The 25,191-nt window shown below is 44.7% G+C and overlaps 1 protein-coding gene and 1 long non-coding RNA gene across 2 annotated transcripts in view; both read right to left on the bottom strand.

Moving 5' to 3' along the window:
* SHROOM3 (shroom family member 3) overlaps positions 1-25,191 on the bottom strand; it is a 346,309-nt gene that overhangs the window by 78,871 nt on the left and 242,247 nt on the right.
* Positions 7,515-10,577, bottom strand: LOC110262128. Its single transcript, XR_002346716.1, has 2 exons — positions 8,494-10,577; positions 7,515-8,200 (listed from the first exon to the last, which is right to left on the bottom strand). It is a non-coding gene; the product is annotated as an uncharacterized LOC110262128 (long non-coding RNA).

Below are 25,191 nucleotides of genomic sequence, written 5' to 3'. Positions count from 1 at the left end.
CGGCCGAGCCAGCCCAGGGCAAGAAATCCCGTGAGCCATACATCAGCCCTGATCTCTCCTCCCACTAAAACGCCAGCATGCCAAGCCTGGGAAAGGTACAGCATCCACGACAAAGCGAAGGTACTGGACTGTGACCCTATGTCACAATCCAGCGGCAGAGCAGTGGCCTCCGGCCCAGCCAGACCTGGCTCAGTGGGAGGCAGCCTCCTCTCACTGCAGAATTCCAGCTGCTGGTGGTGAAGAGGTAACCATGGGAACAGACACAAAGGGCTTAAAGTTGAGGACAAGAGGCTGGAGGCGATGGTGAAGAGGCAGAGGGGACTTCAAGTGACAGTCCTGCCATTCTCCTAACTTTAGCCGCAAATGGCTACTGGGGATCAGACTTAAAGACAAGTGGAGCTTGCACACAGCCAAGCAGCCTTGAGGGGTCGGGGGCAACCAGGGAGCCAAGATCCCTGGGGGTCCTTTCCCCAGATTTCTTTTCTCCCCTTCAGAGAGCGGAGCCCCCAAAAGTTTCATCTGCCAGGAAATTTGCCCTGAGATAACATGGCTCACTTGGGGAGACAAAACCAATACCCGATGACATTCCTCTAAGTACAAGCAGCAGGAGTTCCCATTGTGGCTCAGGGGTAACAAATCCAACTAGCATCCATGAAGACTAGAGTTCAATCCCTGGACTTTCTCAGTGGGATAAGGATCCGGCGTGGCCATGAGCTATGGTATAGGTCGCAGGTTCGGCTGGGATCCCATGTTGCTGTGGTGTAGGCCAGAGCTGTAGCTCCAATTCAATCCCTAGCCTGGGAACGTCTATATGGCACAAGTATGGCCCTAGAAAGCAAATACATAAATAAATTTAAAAAGCACTTTGCAAAGGGGCTCCTCCCCATGCCACCACCCCCACCCCAGCTTCAGCCCACTGCCTCCACCCCAGCTTCAGCCCACTGCCTCCAGCGGCACCCACTCTGCCTGCTGGGAGGCTTCTCTTGGTGGGTCTTAAACAGACCTGGCTCACTGGGTGGTGGAGGAAATGGTCCTGAAATTTCAGCTGTCAAGCTACATCGCAAAGGAGAGGCATGGATGTCGAGAAAGGTAACACAGAGCATCTTGCAAAAAAACCTGCACTTTGGTGGAACGGGGTGGGTATCAGGTGGCAAGGCTCATGCCTAAACAGAAAATTGGGTGTGTACAATTGCCCCCCGAGGCATCCACACATTACTTTAATAAACTGGCCAAGGTGACTCCTAACGTCTTCATCAAATCAGTAGGGTTCTCAAACCACCACTGGAATCTTTATTCTTATTTAAAGTTCTAACTCCAGAATCTAGCAGTTGAGGAAATGTCCAGGAAATGGGGGATACAAAATATCCCAAGGTAATAGTTTACTGTCCCGGTCCCCATCCCCTTTTTTGTTTTTTTTTTTTGTTTTGTTTTTTCTCTGCTTTTTATGGCCATACCCGCGGCATATGGAGGCTCTCAGGCTAGGGGTCAAGTTGGAGCCACAGCTGCCAGCCTACACCACAGCCACAGCCACGCCAGATCCAATCTGAGCCACCATCTGGGACCTACACTATAGCTCACAGCAAGGCCAGATCCTTAACCCTCTGAGTGAGGCCAGGGATTGAACCTGTGTCCTCATGACTACAGGTCAGGTTCATGTCTGCTGAGCCACAATGGGAACTCCTCTCTGTCTCTTTTTTAGTATAGTACAGCAAAGTGATTCAGATATATACATATAAATTCAGTTATATATATAAATTCAGTTATGTGTGTATGTGTGTGTTTACATACACACACACACACACACACATATAAAACAGATACACACCACTATACACAGAACATATAAACAGCAAAGACCTACTGTTTCTCTTATTTCCCAGGCTCTGGAATACACTTCTCCCCCTGCCTTCCTGGTAGAGACCAAGATAACATCACTTCTATGTCAATCCCTACGTGGACTCAGCAAAGTCAAGGCCAAATCCACATTTTCTGTTCATCAGTCAGAGAGGGCCACTGACAGGAAGACTTTTGAGGAACTGGGGAGAGACCTGACATGCTCACGAGTGCCTGTCCCAGGGCCCCCCCACAAAGCAGAAAGGAGACCTTCTAACAGCTTAGGAGCACACCAACTCCAGCCCCAGCATTCAGGTGTATGAAGCCCGTAATGGTGGCCCTAGCGCCATGTATTGGTGTTACTTTCTCCTGCAGTCATTCAACCTTAAAAATAATTTATCTAGGGAGTTCCTGTCATGGCTCAGTGGTTAACGAATCCAACTAGGAACCATGAGGTTGCGGGTTCGATCCCTAGCCTTGCTCAGTGGGTTAAGGATCCGGCGTTGCCGTGAACTGTGGTGTAGGTCGAAGATGCAACTTGGATCCTGCATTGCTGTGGCTGTGGCATAGGCTGGTGGCTATAGCTCCAATTAAACCCCTAGCCTGGGAACCTCCATATGCTGCAGGAGCGGCCCAAGAAATGGCAAAAAAAAAAAAAAAATTTACCTAAAAGTGACAGCTTTTATGAACCTCCTTAGTTGCAGGCAAGATCTTGTTCCATGTCCATGCCCTGGGCAAGCTAGCCCATCTCTTCTGTGTTTTGGGCTCCTCACCTTTGAAAAGAGACAATAACAATGCCTCCCTCATAGGAGTGTGAGGAAGATACACGAAGAGTTTCAAACAGTGCTGGACTCTTAGCAAGCACTGGCTAAATATCAGAAAGGAATACCTGGAGTTCCCGTCATTGTGCAGTGGACACGAATCCAACTAAGGAACCATGAGGTTGCGGGTTCAATCCCTGGCCTTGCTCAGTGGGTTAAGGATCCGGCATTGCCATGAGCTGTGGTGTAGGTCACAGATGCAGCTCGGATCTGGCGCTGCTGTGGCTCTGGTGTAGGCTGGCAGCTGTAGCTCCGACTGGACCCCTAGCCTGGGAACCTCCATATGCTGCAGGTGCAGCCCTAAAAAGACCAAAGACAAAAAAAAGAAAAAAAAAGAAAGAAATGAATATACCCACCAGATGCCAGCCTATTGTTACATGTATTTTGTCATTTTCATTTAATCCTTATCACAGCCTAATCTAATATGTATTAATATGTCTTTCAAGGTATTATTACACCTATTTTGCAGATGAGGGAACTCAGGCTTAAAGAATTTAAGAACTCCCTCAGGGTTGTGGGATGGAAATCCTATAAAATTGGATTGTGATGATCACTGTACAACTACAAATGTAATAAATTCACTGAGTAATAAAAAAAAAAAGAATTTAAGAACTTCCTCTCAATTACTAGTAGGGAGCAGATTCAACTGCAGCTTGTTCTGTCTCCAGAGTCTAAGACTTTTCCATGACACCTCACTGTCTTTACAAAATGCCAGTTAGTTGTTCTTTCTAGTAAGGATAAGAAGAAGAAATTCTGCTGTTTAAAAAAATAGCACCAATGGGGCAGGGAGGACCAGGATTTTAAACCTCTGCCTTAAGCAATAAGCTTTTTTCTTTTTTTTTTTTTGCCTTTTCTAGGGCTGCTCCCACAGCACATGGAGGTTCCCAGACCAGGGGTCTAATCAGAGCTGCAGTCACCGGCCTACGCCAGAGCCATAGCAACGCGGGATCCGAGCTGTGTCTGCAACCTACACCACAGCTCATGGCAACGCCAGATCCTTAACCCACTGAGCAAGGCCAGGGATCGAACCCGCAACCTCATGGTTCCTAGTCAGATTCGTTAACCACCGCATCATGACAGGAACTCCGCAATAAGCTTTTTTAAAAAGCCAGCAAGACTAGTCTAAGACAGAGCCCCCTGCTCTGAAAAAAATTCCAAGAGAAACGACACATTCCCACTCACAGTCAGGGCAGCTACGAGCCCTTCCTTATAAAACATATTATTATTCATCACTGAATTCCCAGAGGCTAATATGTTCTCAGTAAATGTTTGATAATTGTTTTGTGAATGAATTAAACCAATCCAACACTAAAATGCCTCCACTGGAGTTGGCAAAGTTGGCAAAGTGTATCTTTTCCAAACACTTTTTTGAACCTAAGTAAACTGAAGCTTAATAGATGGACTATCATTACATTTATCACTCTGTGCAAGATATTTTACTGAAAATTCAAGTTACTACATCCCTTTAAGAAAAAGCACGATAGTAATTTGATACAGACATCAAGAGTTTTCCTTTTCCACCTACATCTTTGGAAAGAGGAGATAACCTGTAAACCTTTCACCTGAATTCTGTGAATTCTGTGAACCCAGTCTGGGAGTTCAGCTTCAACTATCATTAAATCAGTCCTCAAAAAAAAAAAAAAAAAAAAGAGGAGTTGCTTAGCAGATATTTCCTCTCTTTGAGGTCTACCTCAGTTGGCAAAGCTAAGCCCCAGTGGTATTTTGATCAGGTAGATAAGAACTTCAAATTCCCCGCAGTCTGGAAAAAGAGCCCCTTACAATGAAGACAACATAGAATCCTACGGATACCGGTTCAATATGTGACAAGATCCTTGATCATCTAAATGAGACGGCGTTCACGAAAAAGGGCAAGTAACTCCAGCATCAACACCAAAACCACATATTTATCACGGTCCATGGAATTACTTAATACGTTCTTACCAAGCTAAATACTTTCATTATCTAACTCAATCCTTGCCACCACCCTAGGAAGGAGATGTTTTATTACTGTCCGATGTTTCTGAGATCAGAGACATTGAATAACTTGCTCTCAGAAACTTACAACTAGAGGCAGAGATGGGATGTATATACCCTTGTCTACCATAGAAGCTAAGTTCTAACTGAGCTAATGCTTTGCATGTAATAACACACATATGTCTCAAGTGCTGTTTGGTAGAGTCTGATAACTGCGTAAGCATCACTCAAATCAAGACCTAGATCTCCAGGCTCTCCAGGGCTCCTAGATCTCCTAGTCTCTCCTGACCTCTTTCCTGTCCATCTCCCCACTCTGCCCCGTCAAAGCAACCAGTAACTTCTGAATTCCATTCGTACGTCTGTACCACAGTTGACCCACCTGTTTTCTTGTTGATGGGCATAGGGTTGTTCCCAGTTATTGGCAATTATATGTAAGGTTGGGGTGGCCACTCCGTACCAGTCTCTTTGTGGACATTTGTTTTCATCAACTTGGATAAACAGCTAGGCGTGGATATGTTGAGTCATAGGGTTGATGTATGTTTAACTTTACAACAAACACAAGTTCTTAACCCCTGTACTCTACTCCCTCAGAATGGCACTAGCTTATTAACATGTTTGACTTCTCCTCTTATAGGATAAGTTCCTTGAGGGCAGAGGACCCATCACCAGTCGCTGGGCTACCTCCCACATAACAAATGTTTGCTGAACAAATGAATGACCATTGTTCACACTCCTGTTCCTTCTTTGGGTGTTACCATAGCCTAAGAAAACACGCTTGGCATGCATGGAGAAATACGGTGAGCTGAAGGGTGTGAGGTGGGGATAAAAAAAAAAAAACTGCACAGCCAGGAGACTCTGGCTTCCCCATTTTCTTTTTGACAGGACCTTTCCTAGAAAGTGAACCCCTCCCAGTGACCCTGGAGGGAGAGGGAGGGGTGGTTGCTCCTGATCGAGTGACGCTATGGACAGGGAGGAAGGTGTCGCTGCAACGGAGGTCACGCAATGGTTAGAATTACAGGATACTTCTATCACGCAGGAGGGCGGAGGAAGCAGCAAGCCATGAAACCCCAACCTCTTTGGTCCCCAGCAAAAAAAAACAGCAGCATGGAATAGCCTTCCACAGAAGAGACAGGAATACTTGGTTTTGGTCAAAGTACTACCATGGTTTCTACATTGGAAATGGAAAGCCAAGAATAAGTTTGTTCTTTTTTTTTTTTTTTTTTTTTTTTTTTTATCTTTTTGCCTTTTCTAGGGCCACTTCCCAAGGCATATGGAGGTTCCCAGGCTAGGGGGTCTAGTCGGAGCTGTAGCCGTCGGCCTACATCAGAGCCACAGCAACGCGGGATCTGAGCTGCGTCTATGATCTACACCACAGGTCACAGCAACACCAGATCCTTAACCCACTGAGCAAGGCCAGGGATCGAACTCAAAACCTCATCGTTCCTAGTTGGATTCGTTAACTACTGAGCCACCACAGGAACTCCAAGCCAAGAATAAGTTTTGAGGACAAAGTAGAATGCTAATGTAAAGAAACCAGATTGAATACCCAAAGTGAGAGACTGAAAAGCGCACACACACACACACACTTACACACCCCTTCCTGTTTTAGGAGGCAGAACTTTTAATTTCCATGAATCCACACATTCATTTACTTAAGTAACAGAACTTCCACTTTATTTATTTTTGTCCTTTTTAGGGCAGCACCTGTGGCATATGGAGGTTCCCAGGCTAGGGGTCTAATTGGAGCTACAGCTGCTGGCCTACACCACAGACACAGCAATGCCAGATCCGAGCCTTGTCTGCAACCTACACCACAGCTCATGGCAATGCCGGATCCTTAAGCCACTGAGTGAGGCCAGGGATCAAACCCGCAACCTCGTGGTTCCTAGTCAGATTTGTTTCCGCTGCGCCACAATGGGAACTCCCAGAACTTCCACTTTATTTGAGAACTTCTTAGCAAAAAAAATCACCAATAGAAAAGGATCGGCAAGTCCTGGGGATATTTTAAAATCTTTCTTACCAAAGGAGAATCTTTTACCTAAATCAAAACAGGGCTGGCTTCACCTCATCCTGGGCTCAGGTACATTCAAGGCAATCTTTACTTCCTTTGGTTCCAGGTTATTGAGAACTGAAACTTGTTTAGAATTCCTCCATTGGGGGGACCTGAGAGGTGACCCAGCCTTCCTTTTTCCAGACTGTTCAGCACTGAAGCCATCCTAGGCAGATGGATGTTTATCCTATTCTGAAAATCTCCAGGGAAGTAAATGCTCTCCAGCCTCCCCTGGTAACCTTCTCCAGGGTTTTATCAAGCGTACAGAGAGGAAGTTCTGATGCAGAAACCAATAAAAATATTAACTCTATGAGCTTAGTTACAAGCACCGGAAAGGGACATGTGTTCGGGCACTTTGCCTTCATGGTAGAGACGTATTTACAAAACAGGCTCTACAAACAGAAACCATTTGTCAGGAGCAGATGTGGGAAGGGACTCAAGAGAAACTGCCACAGTAAATTCTGTCCCATAAACCATGTGAATAAGTTATCGTTGGTTATAATGGTTTTCTAAAGCACAAATTCATTTCCCTGTCAATTGCTAGTTTTAGCTCCTAAACCAGGTTTGTAAGCAATTTTTAAAAGTCCATAGCTGCAAAGTTTTCAACTGCCTAAGCTTCCAAGAAAAACAAGGCCTTAGCAAACAGAATGTAAATGTTAGGGATAGAAACAGTTTTCTTCTTTCTTAGTTCTATATAGTCCACCTTTTCTACAATGATCATGTAATATTTTTAGAGTCATACGGAAAAGACTTTTAAAAGACAAGAAGAACCATCAAAATTAATTAAAATGTAAACCAACTTGTGGCGAGATTATTGGAAGGAAGATTTCACCATATGTCTGACCAAGGTACTTTTATTTAATCAGAAACGATCATTTAACCAGTCTTTAAATATTAACTGATTAGAAACAGGAGAAGAGGTCCTGTTGCACCAGGACGTCTCATAGCACTACCTCCATAGAAATTATATGAATGTGGGCACCCAGTCCTGTCCTCTCAAAAGCTTCGGAGCACAGAAGCGCATCACGCTATGATTTAAAAAACAAAACAAAAAAAAAGCCAAAACACATTAGCAAGAGATGGTCACACCCCACCCCCACCGGAAGCTGGATGTATTGAAATTTTATAACCTCGCCCCCACCCCTCAGCAAAGCATTTTTATCTCTCCCGCAACTCAGTCAAGCACGTGTCAGGTATAGTTTCATTTTCATGATTTAACGTTTGCTCCATGACAGTGGAACACACCTTAAAAAAAAAAAAAAAAAAAAAACCTGCCTTAAGATCTGGAACAAGTGGAAGGGGGGAGGGGCAGGCATGCCCCTCAAAAGCACACTTGGGCTCTTTCCTACAGAAACAAATCCTGTAAAATTAAGAAAGGCAAGTCGTTCTGAACGCAGTAGGAGCCCTCGGGGGAAGCAATTTATCAAAATTAAAATATTTCACAGATCATTTCTTCTGAAAAGTTTTCAGGCTGTCAATAATCCGCAATTCTTTCGCTCTTGGAGTGGCAGTTTCTGCCTTCCTAATAAATTAAAAAAAAAAAAAAAAAAAAAAAAAAAAAAAAAAAGCTAAGGCCCAGAGTGTGAGGAGACCCTCGGGGCGCGCCACCCTCCCCCTCCTCCCAGCAGGCAGCTGCTGGCAAAGGAAGCCCGCCCGGGGGCCCATCCTCACGGATCCAGAGTCGCCGCAGGGACCCACATAGACACCCTTTAGAAAGCAGACGGCGGGTCACCCGCCCTCCCTCCCCAAAGGCGGCAGTGCACCCCGCCGCCCCGGCCACGGGCCAGGGAAAGCGGACCCCAGCCCAGCACTCACCATCGCGCTCGCGGGGCCGCGCGGGGCTCCCGGCCGACGCCAAGTTCAAACCTCACCACGGCTCGGAGGAGGCGGCGCGGGGCATCGCCGGCGGAGCTCGGCCGCGCTCAACAATGGGCCGCTCGGCCGCGCCCTGCGCCGGGGCTACAGCGGCTGCGGCGCGGCGGGCCCGGGGTGCGGGGCTGCGGCTGGTGAAGCCCGGCTCCGGGCCCGGAGGGTGCGGGGGCGCCCGACCACCACGCCTCCCCGGCCGCGGGGGCCGCGCCGGAGGGTCCGCGCGGGCTCGGCGCTCGCCACCAGGTAATCCCACAGGAAGCCTCCCGGATTGGCCCGGCTGCTCAGGACCGGATTTGCATTTCAATGGCAGCGCTGGCTCCCTAAGGTTTGAAAGCGGATTCTGGGCTGCGAGAGCCGGGCTCCGCTCGTCCGTCCGCAGTTAAGGTCCTCGGGTCCTCGTGGTGTTAAGGGGACCGACGCACACACTCCCAGCCTCTGCTTTACCGGTTCACAGTCTGATAGGTGTCTTAATTCCACCTCCCCGCCTGTTTTGAAATGAAGATGAATCGCAAAGCACAATATCAACTTCAAGAAGCCCGCGCTCGCTTTTTAGGGGCTATACAGTTTGTAATTGATCAAATGAAGCATGAATGAAGCAAGGTAAAAAGTTCACAGCTTAAAAAAAAAAAAAAAAAAAAAAAAAAAAAAGCTCACGTTACAAGGAAAATAACCATCCTTTTTCTCCAGGTGTCCTTTTTCAGTATAAATCAACCAGAGAGATTCAGGTTATTGCTGATCTCTAATGCTGTTGAAACCTCCCTTCCAAGTTCTTTTGTTTCCACGAGCATCATCTCTAGATGAGGGACAGGTGGTTATTTCAGTGGTTATGAGTGTGATCTTTCAGGAGATTTTGGATTCAGCGTTGCAAACTTTGGCATCTTAGGCAATGCACATATTTGCATCAGTCTTGCATTATGATATGATAGAGGTGCCCACTTAATTTGCTTAAAGAAGGTATGGTGTTATTTTCCATTTCATCGTTCTTCAAAATCTCTTCCAGCCTCTTTCAACTGAGGTAAGATTTTTTTCCCCTAGAGAATACCTTTCTTAATTGCTTTCACATGTCATCTCCAGAGATGAAAATAACAGTAAGGTTTGAAATTGGCTTTATTTTTTCTCACTCAAGCAGAATTTCTGTTAAAATTTCAGGTTCTGTATTTAAGGCAGTAAATACCCATAGAGACACAGAAAAAAGAATGCCTAAAGAGGTAGGAATTAGAAGTCTCAGTTCCCATAGCATTAACACTATTTGCTTTTATGTGGCTGTGCTCTATGTAATATTCTGGCAGAATGCAGAAGTATCAGGGGCTACAGCAAAAACTAAATAAACCTCTTTACTGATATCTTCATGGGCAGGCTCCCCCATTTCCCCAAGGTATTACCCCCCTTAAAATTGCATTTTGTTATTACTACGGTAATACACACACACACACACACACACACACACACACACCCGCACACAGTCAGTGAAGTACCCACACACGTTGTTGCTAGCTGTTGGAAGCAAGGAGGCCGATGTTGCCTGTCTTGTGCACTAATGTCCTGTGGGAATCTAGTTTTAGGGGAAGTAGTGGATGCTCAGAACTGAAAGAAATGGTCATGTCCTTATAGCTTAGAAAGGACATTGCCTCTGCCACAATGCTGATGAAATAAGAATTAGCTAAGGACACAGCCAGGAGCTCTGTAGGCAGAAGAGATGAGACCTCCTCTCCTGCTGCTGTTTTATCTTGTTTTCTAAGTGCTCAGGGTCAGGTGAAATCTCCTAAGGGTGGACCAGATCCCTCTATTCCTGTGTGAAACATCACTTTGAATTGGTGATTAAAAATACACTTTGGATACTGAAAACAAATTTATGATTACCAAAGAGGAAAGGGGGTAGGGAAGGAATCAATTAGGAGTTTGAAGTTAGCAGATACAAATTACTATAAATAAAACAGATAAACAATAAGGTGCTACACTATATAGCACAGGGAACTATATTTAGTATCTTGTAATAACCTATAAGGGAAAAAAGTGAAAAAGAATATATATGTATACATGTGCATAATGTTTATACATGCACACACACACATATATGTAACTGAATCACTGTGTTGTCCATCAGAAATTAACACAACTATAATTCAATTTTAAAAGTTAAAAAAAAAAATACTTGGGATCCAAATTTTACCTCTCACAAGACCTGTATTATACCAGTGAAATCCATCACTATGATTGGAGCTCCCTGGGCTTCCACTGTATCACCGAGTCTGGAAGAATACTTTTTACTTGTATCTGTAATTTAGAGGCTTGTAGATGAAAGGAAAACAAACTGTCTCATGGGATCAAAGGTGGACTGGAAATGAGAAATTCTCCAGTGCAATACAGAGTCATTCAAAATTCTCTCTGCATGAGCTAGGGGCAAGTTCCCTCACCTGGTGCCTCAGTTCTTCTGCAAAATGCTCCATCCCTTCCTCACAAAGCATACATGATAAATGACTGTGAAACAACCACATATGTCAAGTGGACATATGGATAAATGCCAAGATGTTTTTTGTCAAGTCATGCTGCCCTTTCGTTCCTGTACCAGGACTACTCTTAGAAATGGTGCATCCCACTAGAAAACAAAGCATTTTATTTTTTTCACATGAAAACAGCTATCTTTCAAGAAATAAAGCTTTAAAAAATGCAAAAATCATTTATGAGGAGGTAACAAATAGGAAAGTACACATGCAGCAACCTGCTCTTTGAATGCTTTTTCTTTTAAGTCATGATTATTTTGTAAAACACCTTTATTGAGATATAATTCTTGTACCACTTGGAAAGAGCCTGCCCCCCAGGCACCCCCCCCCAACAGCCTTCTCTGATTCTGGAGTTGGTAGTGGGAGGAAAAGACCAGGGGCCAGATTGGGTCTCTGACAGCCTGGGGAACCACAGCACCCACCTACACAGAGAAACATCAGCCAGGGTGTGGAAGGTGCAGCCAGGTGGGGGTGGGGGTGGGGGGGGTCATGAGTCCAAAGCAGGGGTGGTGACAGGAGCTAATGGCGCTGAGGCAGCCGGCACAGGCTCTGTATGCGCTCATGGGTCCAATAATTTTCCTCCCATCTCGCTTAAATAGTTCGACCTACAGACCCAAATTTCAGTGTGAGTTAAATATGACAACCTAAAAATATTTTAAATCGTATTAGCCTGAGGATCTAGCACAATTCAGAATCGTCTGGTTTATACCGTATATACATTTAGATGTGTTTTTTCTACTACAATTGTCAGGTCTTGTTACTAAGGAGAAACCTGAGAACAAAATAATCTTTTTCAAACAAAAAGCTTAAGAGATTTCAGATTATTTCCATATATCTCTAAATTTCTGCCTCAGCAATGATTCTTTGATTATTTAATTTTAATCGTTCTAATACATTTAATTAATTATATCTTTAAAGAAACTGCATATAGAAATCATATACATGATTCAGGTTCTGAATTTGTGTGTGTGTGTCTTTTTGTCTTTTCTAGGGTTGCACCCATGGTATATGGAGGTTCCCAGGCTAGGGGTCCAATGGGAGCTGTAGCCGCCGGCCTACACCAGAGCCACAGCAATTCGAGATCCAAGCCGTGTCTGCGACCTACACCACAGCTCACGGCAACGCCAGACCCTTAACCCACTGAGAAAGGCCAGGGATCGAACCCGCAACCTCATGTTCCTAGTCGGATTCGTTAACCACTGAGCCATGACAGGAACTCCTGAATTTTTTTTTAACAAATTAACTTCTTTTCTGTATTATGATAGTAAGTTTTATATGTTGTACTTGGTTAAATTTCACTTATAAATAGTCTACCATTACTTTTATACTTTAGAATATGAAACTAAACTTCACCTAGAAATAATCAACATTACTTCTTACCAATTCAGTTTTGCACCTTTCTATTTTTCCAAAGAAACATAAACTAAGTTGTCATGTGAAAAATATAACTACTTGAAACATGAGTCTTTGCTAAATAGACTGCCTTTGCCATAGCTATGCAATAAATTCCCTGGTTCCCTGGTTCATCTGTCCTCTTATTTTGGATGTGGACACCTTAGAAAAACGATGTCAATATCCATTAAATATTGAAAAATTCTATGGACTGTTTAATGGTCAGTATAAGCACAACCAAGAAAGAATATACTGGAAACATAAATTGTTTGCTTCAGAGAGAAAATATTAGGAAAGAACATATGGTGTGCTTCCTTCTCAAATGGGTATTTGGGTATATAACTTTTTTTTTTTTTTTGTCTTTTAGGGCCACACCCGTGGCATATGGAAGCTCCCAGGCTAGGGGCTGAATTGGAGCTGCAGCTGCTGACCTACGCTACAGCCACAGCAGCTGGGGATCCAAGCCACATCTACAACCTATACCACAGCTCACGGCAACGCCGGATCTTTAACACTGAGCGAGGCCAGGGATCAAACCTGAGTCATGGATGCTAGTCAGGTTCGTTAACCACTGAGCCACGACTGGAACTCTAGTTTATAACTTCTAATGTCATATTCCCTTCGATAAATATATTGATTTTTTGAACGACTCACAGCGAAATGTGAAAAACAAATAAACAGCCACCCTACCAAATAAAATGTTAAAATGGAAATTGAAAGTAAGGAAACACACCAAAGACAGCTCCAAACCTGGGGAGGAATTGATTTCATAAAGTGGTGATTGGAACATGAAAGGGGAAAACTCTATCATTTCTTGAGCTTTTCAGCACTAGTTACCCCTCTACCACAGGCTCTTCCCATAAATACTCAGCAAGCCCCCAAGTCCTCTGAGCGACACCTCCTTCACTCTCTCTCCCTACTGAAGGCATCTGCTGCCTCTAGCGGCTGATTCACATTGACCAGGGCACCTCTGTTTTCTGCTGTTCTTTGTAGCCTCAGGACCAGGGCCCCAAGTAAGGGCCTCTACGCAACCTCGTTATTATCCAGAAAGCTACTTAGAATCTTGCAGAGGTCAGAACCCAAGGAAAAGAGAGGGGAGAACTAGGTAGGCAAAAGCTCACTTGCCGTGTGTGTCACTACAAATGCATGTTGGTACAGCACTCAATGGCAGCATGCATGGCTTTGTGGGTCAGATTTGGGACCCAGCATGAAACCCGTGTCTAAACAGAAGCAAAAAGGAAGGACAGAACAACAACAGACCTAGCAGAGTCAGACTTGAAGGAACAGCCTTCGATGGTGAGGGTATAGCAAGTTTTTGTCCTCATGACATACAGGAGACAAAGGCCATTTTCAATGCTATGGGGGGGAGCGGTCACTAAGAACCATCACTCAGGTCGGCAGCCTCAAGTCATTCAGGAGACAAGGACTGACAGCCTTCTCTTTGGAAAGTCTTGCTTGAAAGACTAGAAATGCATCTTGAAGATTGGAAACAACCTAAATGTTCATGTAGAAAATGCTTAAATTGGAGTTCCCGTCGTGGCGCAGTGGTTAACGAATCCGACTAGGAACCGTGAGGTTGCAGGTTCGATCCCTGGCCTTGCTCAGTGGGTTAAGGATCCAGCATTGCCGTGAGCTGTGGTGTAGGTTGCAAATGTGGCTTGGATCACGTGTTGCTGTGGCTCTGGTGTAGGCCGGTGGCTACAGCTCCAATTGGACCCCTAGCCTGGGAACCTCCATATGCTGCGGGAGCGGCCCTAGAAAAGGCAAAAAGACAAAAAACAAAACAAACAAACAAACAAAAAACACTTAAATTAATTGTGCAGCATTTAATAGGAAAGAGATGGACCTACATTTAGTGACATGGAGCAAAGGCCAGATCATTAAGTACAAAAGCTTCCCATTGGCTGTGTACATACACATTAAACACAATATTTAGTACATGTTTTATGAAAGGCCAGAAAAACTTCTGGAAGGAAAGGCAGAGCTATTCCTGGGGTGTGGGACTGCAGGGTGAGGACCTGTGGGGAGAAACACAAATTTATCTTCTGCTTTCAAACACCTATAGCGTCTGGGCATTTTTTAGAAAACCAGAAGCATGATTGACCCTTTGAATTAAACGTATGCAATAAAGATTTGACTAATTTAAAAAGCACCTTGTGTTCTGAAATCTTTCAACCATGTAAGTTATTTTTGATTAACGGAATATGACTTTCTGCTCCCTCCTTTCCTCTGTGCGTTCTTAGGGTGAGGCTTTGTAAGACAGCGAGGCAACCCAGGAAACACAGTTTGGACATGAAGCTTCAGCTGAATCCAATTTCCTGAGAGCCTGGGTACTCCAAGGCTAATGTGGAAAGACAGAAGAGAAGGTGGAAAATGAAAAATAGAGACAGAGAGGCGTTCCCATTGTGGCTCAGCAATAACGAACTCAACTAGTATCCATTATGACGAGGGTTCAATCCCTGGTCTTGCTCAGTAGGTTCAGGATCTGTGAGCTGTAGTGTAGGTCGCAGACCTGGCTTGGATCTGGCGTGGCTGTGGCTGTGGCTGTGGCTGTGGTGTAGGCTGGCAGCTGTAGCTCCAATTCAGCTCTGAGCCTGGGAACTTCCACATGCCATGGGTGCGGCCCTAAAAAGACAAAAGAAAAAATAGAGAAGCGGAAGAAAGAGAGAAAAAAGAGTTGGGAAGAGAAAAGGGTGAAAGAACGAGAGACGGTAGCTACTAGAAAGCGAAACAAGGGGAGGGCAGGAGAGAAATAAATGGAAACATCTGGGGTTTGCTTTTGGCGCAGCAGGTTAAGGATCCAGCGTGGTCACTGCAGCAGCTCTGGTTGCAGCTGTAGCTTGGGTTTGATTCTTGGCCCAGGAAATTCCACACACCACGGGCGTGGCCAAAAACTAAATCCAACTCCCAATCAACTATGATAAAAAAAAAATTTTTTTTTTAAAACCAACTCCCCAAACATGAAGATGTGCTTGAACACATGTGTGAGACACAAGGGAGCACGTTCACGAGGTTATTAACCAAAGTTACCTGGGAGAGGTGGGAAGGGGGAAATACTAACTTTTTCATTTTACTTTCATTGTGTTGTAGGATTTGTTACAAGATCAAATAATAAAATGAAAAAAATAAAGAAACGGACAACTACGAAGAAGAAAAAAAAAAACTTCAGCAAACCCACCTTTGATTGCAACTTGGGCATGTCACAGCCTCAAACCTTTACCCTCCACCTAGATGAATCGTCTAACAAATATGATATTTGTTATCAGAGGAGTTTATCTAATGTGAAATAATAAGAGCTGTCAGGGAAAAACTGAATAGAAAGGTATGCAATTCTAGAAGTGACCAGATTTCTATCCCACCAGCATCTTGGATGGCCATGTCAAGAAATTAAATAAAAATCAACCAGGACTTCACTGGCTGATAACTGTCAGCAGTTCTGGTCACTGCTCATGTATGCACGCAGTCTCCACTTATTATTGCTGTGTCACTGATGCCATTACACCCTTTTCTGGAACCAGGAATTAATTTCTATACCTACAATAATCCGACTATAATGCAGGGAGAGTCTAGTTCTGGACATGATTTAGATGATACCATTAAACTTTCAATTGCACTTATATTTTAGTTGGCAGAATATCATTCAGAAAGTTTCAGAAGAGCTTAGGTACAGGAACTTTCCCACTCGCCTGTCCCTCCTCTTCCTTCTGTATTTCCTTCTTTTTCCTTGATCCATTTCAATTCAAATACCACCTACTGAGCACCTGCTAAGTGCAGAGCATTGAAGATATCAGGATGGATGAGGCTTGAGCTCTGACTTCAAGGAGCTCAGTTCAGTGGAAAACAGATATCTAAAGAAATTATTTCGGAGTTTCAGTCGTGGCTCAGTGGTTAACGAACCAACTAGCCTCCATGAGGATGAGGGTTCGATCCCTGGCCTCACTCAGTGGGTTAAGGATCCAGCATTGCCACGAGCTGTGGTGTGGGTTGCAGACACTGCTCGGATCCCACATTGCTGTGGCTGTGGTGTAGCCCAGTGGCTACAGCCCTGATTGGATCCCTAGCCTGGGAACCTCCATGTGCCATGGGTGAGCCCCTAAAATGACAAAAAACAAAAAAGAAAAAATTGATTTCAGTACCACGTGATAAGAATAGTTTCGGCTGTTGGGCAAGAGCAAGGATTGGATTCAAGAGCTGGCTGGGGGTGTGCCTCTACTGATCTCACCAAGCCTCAGTTTAAAATAAGAATAATTAGACCTCCCATAGGTTTTTGCGAAGATCTACATGAACGAATCACAAGGGTGTGTGTCTGGAGGGCAGGGCTAATAGTGAGATATTAATGGTTCTTATTCGCCCCATTGAATTTCCTCACAGTCCTGTCTTTCCTCCCAGGTGGTGTCACTCATTGATCAAGGCAGGCATGACTCAGCAGCATTTTTATAACGAAAGAATCCAGGCTTAAGATTTGAGCGACTACTCCATTAGAGCCAGGATTTCTTCAACAGACATTACAGCGTTCCAGGACTGACCAAACAGGGCAAGGAGAGTCAGAAGGGAAGGGGAGACAGAAGCTGGAACAACCTCTGAGTCCTACACAACGTAAGACCAAGGCTGCAGATAGGCTTGGGGATCTGAAAGCAGCAAGTCTATGGATCCTGCCTCCAAGCAAGAGTTTGGAGAACTGGCTTAGCCCCAGAGTGGCTGGGAACTCAGCACAGAGCAGGAGTCAAAGAAACGTCTGCATGGCACACCTTGGTAGTAGAGTGGCTCACACTTTCACCAGCGCCCAGCCCAGCGTGGTCCAGGAGAGGCAGAGTGTTTCTGGTAAAGCCCAGAGGGCACAGATGCCTGATGGATCTGGGGAGCCTGCAGATACGACCATCCCAGTTTGTGTGGTGACCAGACGTGTCAGACACCAGCACGGGGAGATGGTGATGTGGAAGACAAAGGTGCAACTTTACCCGATTTTCCTGCAACACACACACACACACACACACACCTGGACTCTGACTAAGCCCCTCACAACTCAGCTGAAACCCCAGGAGCTGGAGGAGACTCTGAACTGAGTTTCTGTCTCCCTGCTGAATGAGGACTCAAAAGAGAAACTATAGTCAATTTTTCTTTCTTTCTTTCTTTCTTTTTTAGGGCCACACCTGCAGCCTACAGAAATTCCCAGGCTAGGGGTCTAATTGGAGCTATAGCTGCCAGACTACACCATAGCCACAGCAATGCCAGATCCAAGCTGAGTCTGTGACCTATACCACAGCTCCGGGCAATGTCAGACCCTTAACCCACTGAGCAAGGCCAGGGATCGAACCCACAACCTCATGGATGCTAGTCGGGTTTGTTACCACTGAGCCAAGACAAGAACTCCCAGAAAAATCCACTTTCTAAATTCACGTGTAAAAAGTCCAGGTCAAGCACAGTTCAAACAATGAAATCTCATCAGCTTAAAAGTGACTGTACCTGTTTGTGTTGGAGAAAGGGTTTTTCCTTTTCAACCCTGAAGCGCTGAGCAGGGTTGATGTGAACTACAGCTGCCAACCTCCCATCAGCAGCAACCACCTTCGGGAAGAAGGTGACTGTGTGCTTGGTATGTGAAGGGCATTTGACTCCTGGAAAAGACATGTGACCTAGGTGACAATGAGTGCTGACCGCCCAGAATCCTGAAAGGTAAAACCCCAGAAGTGACAGGTCCTTCAGAGCGTGGGTTCACCTGGAGTACATTCAAATACTGGAATGTCCTTGTCGCCAGGGAAGTGGGGCGGCTGGACAAGGGCGTTCAGGGCTGAGCCAGCCAGCAACAATCTAACCTGCGCCTGCGCAGAAGCATGAACGTGAATTGCCGTCAAGGCAAGTGCGTGTCTGAGCTGACGGTGGCCAAGAAGCCTATGAACAGAGGACTGTAATTTTCTGGGACATCATCCAAAATGTTTTGATGCAAGCTGTAAACCCTGTTTTTTTTTTTTTTTTTTTCTTCCTTTCCAGAAAAATATTCGTTAAGTTTCTGAAAATATAGATGGAGATAAATAAGGACCGGAGGCGGGGCGGGGGGAGGTGAGGAAGGGAAACATAACCAATTTAGGGATGGAATTCAGTGCGATTTCTGTCACTGGTTTGCAGCTTGTATTTTTAATAAGAACTGCTTCCTTGTCTGAGAACCCGCGTGGTGCCGGGTGAGGGAAAAGAGCCACTGAGACTGGGCGGGAGATGAGAGATCAAAAGGGAGAAAAATTAGGCAGAGCTGACTTGCGATGAAAAGAGCTGCACTCCTGGAGGGCTGTAGGTGGAGGGTTTAAAGCCCAATGGAGGTATCTGAATCTAATCCTATGTAATACATAAGGAGAAAATAGAATTGGAAATGCAGATGGGTGATACTGTTATAAACTGGCATACAAACTGAACAAGTGGTTTACAGAAATCTGCCCCCTTTTTTTTTTTTTTTTTTTTTTTGCCAGACCCTCGGCATATGGAAATTCCTGGGCTAGGGGTTGAATCTGACCACAGCTGCAACCTACACCAGAGCTGCAGCAATGCCAGATCCTTAATCCATTGCACCGGGCCAGGGATCAAACCTGCGCTGCCCAAAGACCACACCAGACACTTAACCCGCTGCACCATAGCAGGAACTCCTACAGAAGTCTGTCTTAAGGTCTACAAGTATCATGTTATTCCACTTCTTGCAAACCTCTTATTACTTATAAAGAACTGCTTCCCTGACCAAGAGAATTCATCAAAGACACCATCAACGATTTGTTCACAATGACCCAAAGCATCGACAAAATCAAAACGATTTTTCAAAATTGCTCATTGAGGAGTTCCTGTCGTGGCTCAGTGGAAACAAATCCAACTAGGAACCATGAATTTTGGGTTTGATCCCTGGCCTCACTCAGACGGTCAAGGATCCATGCATTGCCACGAGCTGTGGTGTAGGTCGCAGACAAAGCTTGGCTCTGGCGTTGCTGTGGCTGTGGTGTAGGCCGGTGGCTACAGCTCTGATTCGACCCTAGCCTGGGAACCTCCATATGCTGCAGGTACAGCCCTAGAAAAGGCAAAATAAAATAAAATAGCTCATTGTTTTGGCACTTCTGGTCTTTCCATTATATCAGAATTTTAGACCTTCCAAAAAGGACGTCTTATTAATCTTATTCATGGCACTGACATCTATTCTCCCAACTGGGTTTTCATCCTAAGATTGAGTTATATGAAGTCTTGAATACACATAAGTATGTAAATGACATCAATATGGCATATAATGCTTTACAAATAACCCAAATGGTACAGAAGTGTATCTTCAAGAGATAATAACAAGAAAGTTGCTCAAATAAAAACAACTGGAATTTCTGAAATGTAGAGGACTTGCTTTGATAATTTACTGCCACTGAGGTTTAGACAACGTGGTATTTACCGTCTACATGTTTTTCAAAAGGAGTTGCATCCTCTTTAGTGCTTTAGGTTTTAAAAAAAAATCACCTTATCTTCATTTGTAAACTTAATTTTGAAAATCCAATATTCCACTAGCTAGTTGTCAGTTTCACTGGTCTTGAAGTATTAACATCTCTGGCTCTTGAAATAAAAACAAAAAGTAAAGGAGTTCCCATTATGGCTCAGTGGTTAATGAATCTAAGAACCATGAGTTTGCAGGTTTGATCCCCAGCCTCGCTCAGTGGGTTAAGGATCTGGCATTGCTGTGAGCTGTTGTAGAGGTTGCAGACACGGCTCGGATCTGGCATTGCTGTGGCTGTGGCATAGGCCAGCAGCTACAACTCCGATTAGACCCCTAGCCTGGGAACCTCCATATGTCACGGGTGTGGCCCTAGAAAAGACCAAAAAAAAAAAAAAATTTAAAGGTAGCTGCTGTTTACTTTTTTGGCAGTCTCACTCTATTGGCTTAAAGAAGCCTATTAGTCTCTCCTTATTTTTTTAAAAACTCACAAACTATGTGCTTTAAAAAAATAAAAGATTCCAGCCACCAAGCACCAATAATAGTTCATTTTCTAGGATCTTTTTCATTTGCCTCACATGACACAGTTTTGTTTTCTACTTTCACATGCAGATTCCAGCAAGGGGAAAATTTTCCTTGCCTTTCCAGCTTATTTGCTTCTGAGCACAACTTTCTCCCAGGAGGTGTTCAGGAAAGAGTCCCAGCCCAAGCCGGATGTCAGTGTTATTCCACATACTTTAGGGCTCTCGCCTAAGAACCAGAAGATAAGATGGGAGAGACAATTTATTTTTAAAGTTCTTGTAATCAGCACCTTTGGGAGGTGTCCAAAGTGTGCTTATATTGGCCAAAGGCAATTAGGTGCAGAGTCCCAGGCAGACTCTCGTAGGCTGTTGGCTGCCGTTTCTCCGTGGGAGACTCAAAGAACCGAGCATAGCCTATCAGTAATAGTAACAGGAATAGTAACATTTATTTTGTGCTCAGTATTAGTGTAGCAGATGCCTGAGGATTTACATACCTTATTTCCAATGACAGTAATGCCCCGAGGTAGCTATTCCTAGTCTCATTTCATAGAAGAGAAAACGAAGCTCAGATTTTACAGAACTTGCCAAAAAGCCAACCGAGTAGAAGGGGCAGAATTAAGAACCAGACTCCACAGCCCAGGCCTCGCTCTCACACTATCCTGCATGACCAAGAGGACACTCAGGTTACGCCACTTTCATCAGGGGCGAGGTTTTGCTGGCTCCCAGAAGGTGAAGGAAAGTAGGTATATCTATTCTCTGTTGGCAGACTTCATTGTCATTCCGAGCACCCAGGAAAAAAACAGCCTCTTTTATTTTTTATTTTTTTGGCCATTTCTTGGGCCACTTTCTCGGCATATGGAGGTTCCCAAGCTAGGGGACAAATCGGAGCTGGAGCCACTGGCCTACACCACAGCCACAGCAATGTGGGATCTGAGCTGTGTCTGTGACCTACACCACAGTTCATGGCAATGACGGATCCTTAACCCACTGAGCAGGGCCAGGGATCGAACCTGCAACCTCATGGCTTCTAGTCGGATTCATTAACCACTGAGCCATGAAGGGAACTCCAAAAAACAGCCTCTTAAAAACCCTTTTTTGTCTATATGTCTAATGAAGGGGGTGCAAAGCCCCAGATCTCTCCAGAATGCTCTTTTTCCTTAAATAGAAAGTGACTACATCTTTCCCTTCAAAATTGTGCCTTTTCCCAGTGAAGGGCACTTCACTTGGCCTGATTCCATTCATATCGACATGGCTGTAAGGGACAGAGTTTTCCTAGTTGCCTCTAACGAGCCCAGTAACTAGCGTTTGGCGAGCAGGCCTGGGTTTCCCTCCTTGGTGCCTTACCAGCATTTTCCTTTGGGTGGAGATTCCTTCCTCGACCCTGATCTCTGCTAAGGGTATTCTAGCCAACTTCCGAGGACCTGCAAGATGTATTCCTTCCTCAAGGAAAGTTCTCTGATCCTTCACCAAAAGCAAGTTCTCCTCCTCGGAATGTTCCAAAGCACATCACTCAGCCATCGTCTATAGCCCGTATCACATTTCACCTGGAAGAGAGCACCTGATGCCATTAAGACAAAACTCTCCCTTCCCAGACTAGATGTTTAAGAGCGGAGATGATGCTTCCTTCGTCTCTGACGTCCAAGGTGCACAGCACATGACAGTACGCGGTGAATTAATGTTTGCAGGCCATTACACCCATGCCCAGCATCTCATTTTAATGAGTCCAGGTTGTTTTGTCCCCCTTTGTTTATGTCAGTCCTATTCTTTTCTTTCCTTTTTTTTTTTTTTTTTTTGTCTTTTCTAGGGCCGATCCTGTGGCATACGGAGGTTCCCAGGCTAGGAGTCTAATTGGAGCTGTAGCCACTGGCCTACACCACAGCCACAGCAACGCCAGATCTGAGCTGCATCTGTGACCTACACCACAGCTCACGGCAACGCTGGATCCCTAACCCACTGAGTGAGGCCAGGTATCGAACCTGCAACCTCTTGGTTCCTAGTCGGATTCGTTAACCACTGAGCCATGATGGGAACTCCTAATGTCGGTCTTATTCTTATAAGACCTTTCCCCATTCACTGTAGCCTTCCCCTACCCAACCCGGGGAATTTATGAACTAAATTCTTAGTGCTTCTATACTGCGTTGAAGCACGATTTGTTTTATTATGTTCATGCTCCATGTGCCCTGTATTTCCTTATGATATGTATTTCTGGGGCTTGTGTCTGTCCGGATGATGCTATTACTCCTGCTGTGAATGATTTTCATTGAACAAACACTGTGTCTCAGGCTCTGCTGAATGCTTCATTTACCTTATCCTGTTCCTTACAGAACTTCAGGGGCCCTGACTTTGTTCCTTGGCCTGTATCAGCCTGCAGCCTTCTCTAGTGGAATGCACTCCAGGGTTCTGACAACCAGACAGACGGTAAGACACTAGGAGGTAGAGACGGCATCTTTCTTACTCATGTCTATTGCAGTGCCTGGCAGAGAACAAATCCCCAAAACACGTTCCATAGGAGTGCTGGAGTTATACTGAGTTCACAAAACAAAGAGTGCTTTAAAACCTGTTTTTAGAAATACCAGCAGAGGGGGAGCTCCCGTCGTGGCTCAGTGGTTAACAAAGCTGACCAGCATCTATGAGGATGCGGGTTCAATCCCTAGCCTTGAGCAGGGGGTTAAGGATCTGGCGTTGCCATGAGCTGTGGTGTGGGTCGCAGACACGGCTCCGGTTTGACCCCTAGCCTGGGAACTTTCATAGGCCGTGGGTGCGGCCCTAAAAAGACCAAACAAAGAAATACCAGTGGACATTTCATAATTATCGAGTGAGAACTGGTCCCCTATCAGTATGGGAACTGCCAGATTAAGAATTCTACTATTAAAAAAAAAAAAAAAATCCTGAGATCCCCACTCTCCGTTAAATGGATGAGTTTTAGGCAAAAGCATGAAAGGCCGTGCTAAGAATCTTGACTGCAAGCTTCCCTCCTGCTCCCTGCCCGCACCCCGCCTTGTTTATCTCTGGTCTGTACTCCTATTTGCGTCTAAAGAGAGCACTGGTCTCCTCTTCATGAGCTGGAATGAAAAGATCTGATGGGAACTTAAAAGCTCCCCCACAGGAAACTGTCTAAGCCCGTGATTTACATCCTGGTTTTCTTATTAACTAACTGCCAGGTTTCGGAAAACTGGAGCCAACCCAAGTGGGGACCCTGGCAGCTGGTGTGAAGCGTGAGACCAGAGACCAGAGAGTCACAGTGGCTAAGAGTTGGGGGTCGGGGCGGGGGGCGGGGGGAACGACGAGGAGGCTGGGGAGGTTGGAGGGAGGAAATGGCTTCTGTAAATGTACCTGTGCTCCCGGTAAGAAGGATGGTTCTATGCGGTTAGAGGACAACTCACCCCTGATCCCTGCATAAGGGGGGAGTCAGGGAGGCCAGTCTACCAAGGGTTCAAGGGCAGGATCTGTTTCCTCCTTCACCTATCTTAGAATGTGTAGGAGAGAGGAAAAGATGAGTAATCGAAAGAAATGCAAACAGGCGATCACTGTGCACGGAAAACAGATAGCTTTTCCATGACATGAGAAACACTTCAAATTTTGACTTCCTGACAGATGAGGTAATGAGGACATCACACAGAATCCGAAGACTTTGTCTGATTAATTGCAATTTGTAAAACGACAGTAAAGGGGGGAAAAAGGGGAGGTGTCGTTTCATGGGCAGAGAGTTTCAGTTTTGCAAAATGATGTTCCGAGATGTCGCACAACCATGTGCATCTACTTGGCGCTTTATAATGGCTAAGATGGTAAAGTTCGTGTTATTTGGGTTTTTTTTTTTTTTAACCACAATTAAATTTTTTTGAAAACTTAAAAAAAATGAAAGAACAAAAAATAAAAAGAAAATAACCAATTCTATTCCAAAGATGAAAATGCATTACTCTTCTTTTGCCCCCCCCCAACCCTTATTCCCTTAGTGAGTCATCTCGTGTTATACATAAATATTCTCTCTCTTTATGTGGACAAAAGGGGGAAAAAGAGAAATACCTCAGTATCTGCAGAAGCAGAGAGGGCAATTGTGGATCTTCCTCTTTCTGTGGTTCTCTTTGAACCACTGGCCAATACGATGTTTTTGAAATTGCATGTGTATACTGGGTAACAAACAGCAAAGAAGCGTCTGAAGTCCAAAGAATAGGCTACATTAAGTCCTTACTACTCAATTCCCAATCAAAAGTCTCATAGAGATTTGGAAAGTTAACAACCGTGGACAGTCATGCCAACAGGCAAAATCAGGACCGATGCAATCGCCTTCCTAATTCTTCTTCCTCTCCCTTGGCCCATCCCGTTGTTTTCGTTCTCATCCAGTTGGGAGGCTGAGCTGTTTATATTGACTGATTTAATTTAGGGAAGGGACTGTTTTTGAATCTGGCCTGGTTTGCAGTTTTTCTCTTTTGGAGATGGGTGTTTGTTGATCAAAGCGACAAACAACAGTGTTGTTTTAATTTATGCTTCCTTTAGTTCTGCAAATTTGGGGAGGAGGGCTTTTTTATAAGAGGTAATGAGGCAGAATCCTCTTAATGGCAAGGATATTTTCTCACCAAATTAAAACCCATGTATGCTTTTTAAAAAATAATGAAATAAAAGTAGCTTTTCTTCGGGAAGCAAATAAATTTTAAAGTAAGAAACTTCCCACACAGTTTGAGCTTGCTGTTCCTATCAATACAGGCTTGGGAAGGGGATACGAGGATATTTTCTTTTCTTTCTTTCTTTCTTTTCTTTTCTTTCTCTTTCTTTTTTTTCCCAAACTTGA

Source organism: Sus scrofa, chromosome 8, assembly GCF_000003025.6.
Source record: "Sus scrofa isolate TJ Tabasco breed Duroc chromosome 8, Sscrofa11.1, whole genome shotgun sequence".
NCBI lineage: Eukaryota > Metazoa > Chordata > Mammalia > Artiodactyla > Suidae > Sus > Sus scrofa.
The sequence above is the reverse complement of the archived record's forward strand: the minus strand, read 5'-3'. Positions and strand labels throughout refer to the sequence as shown.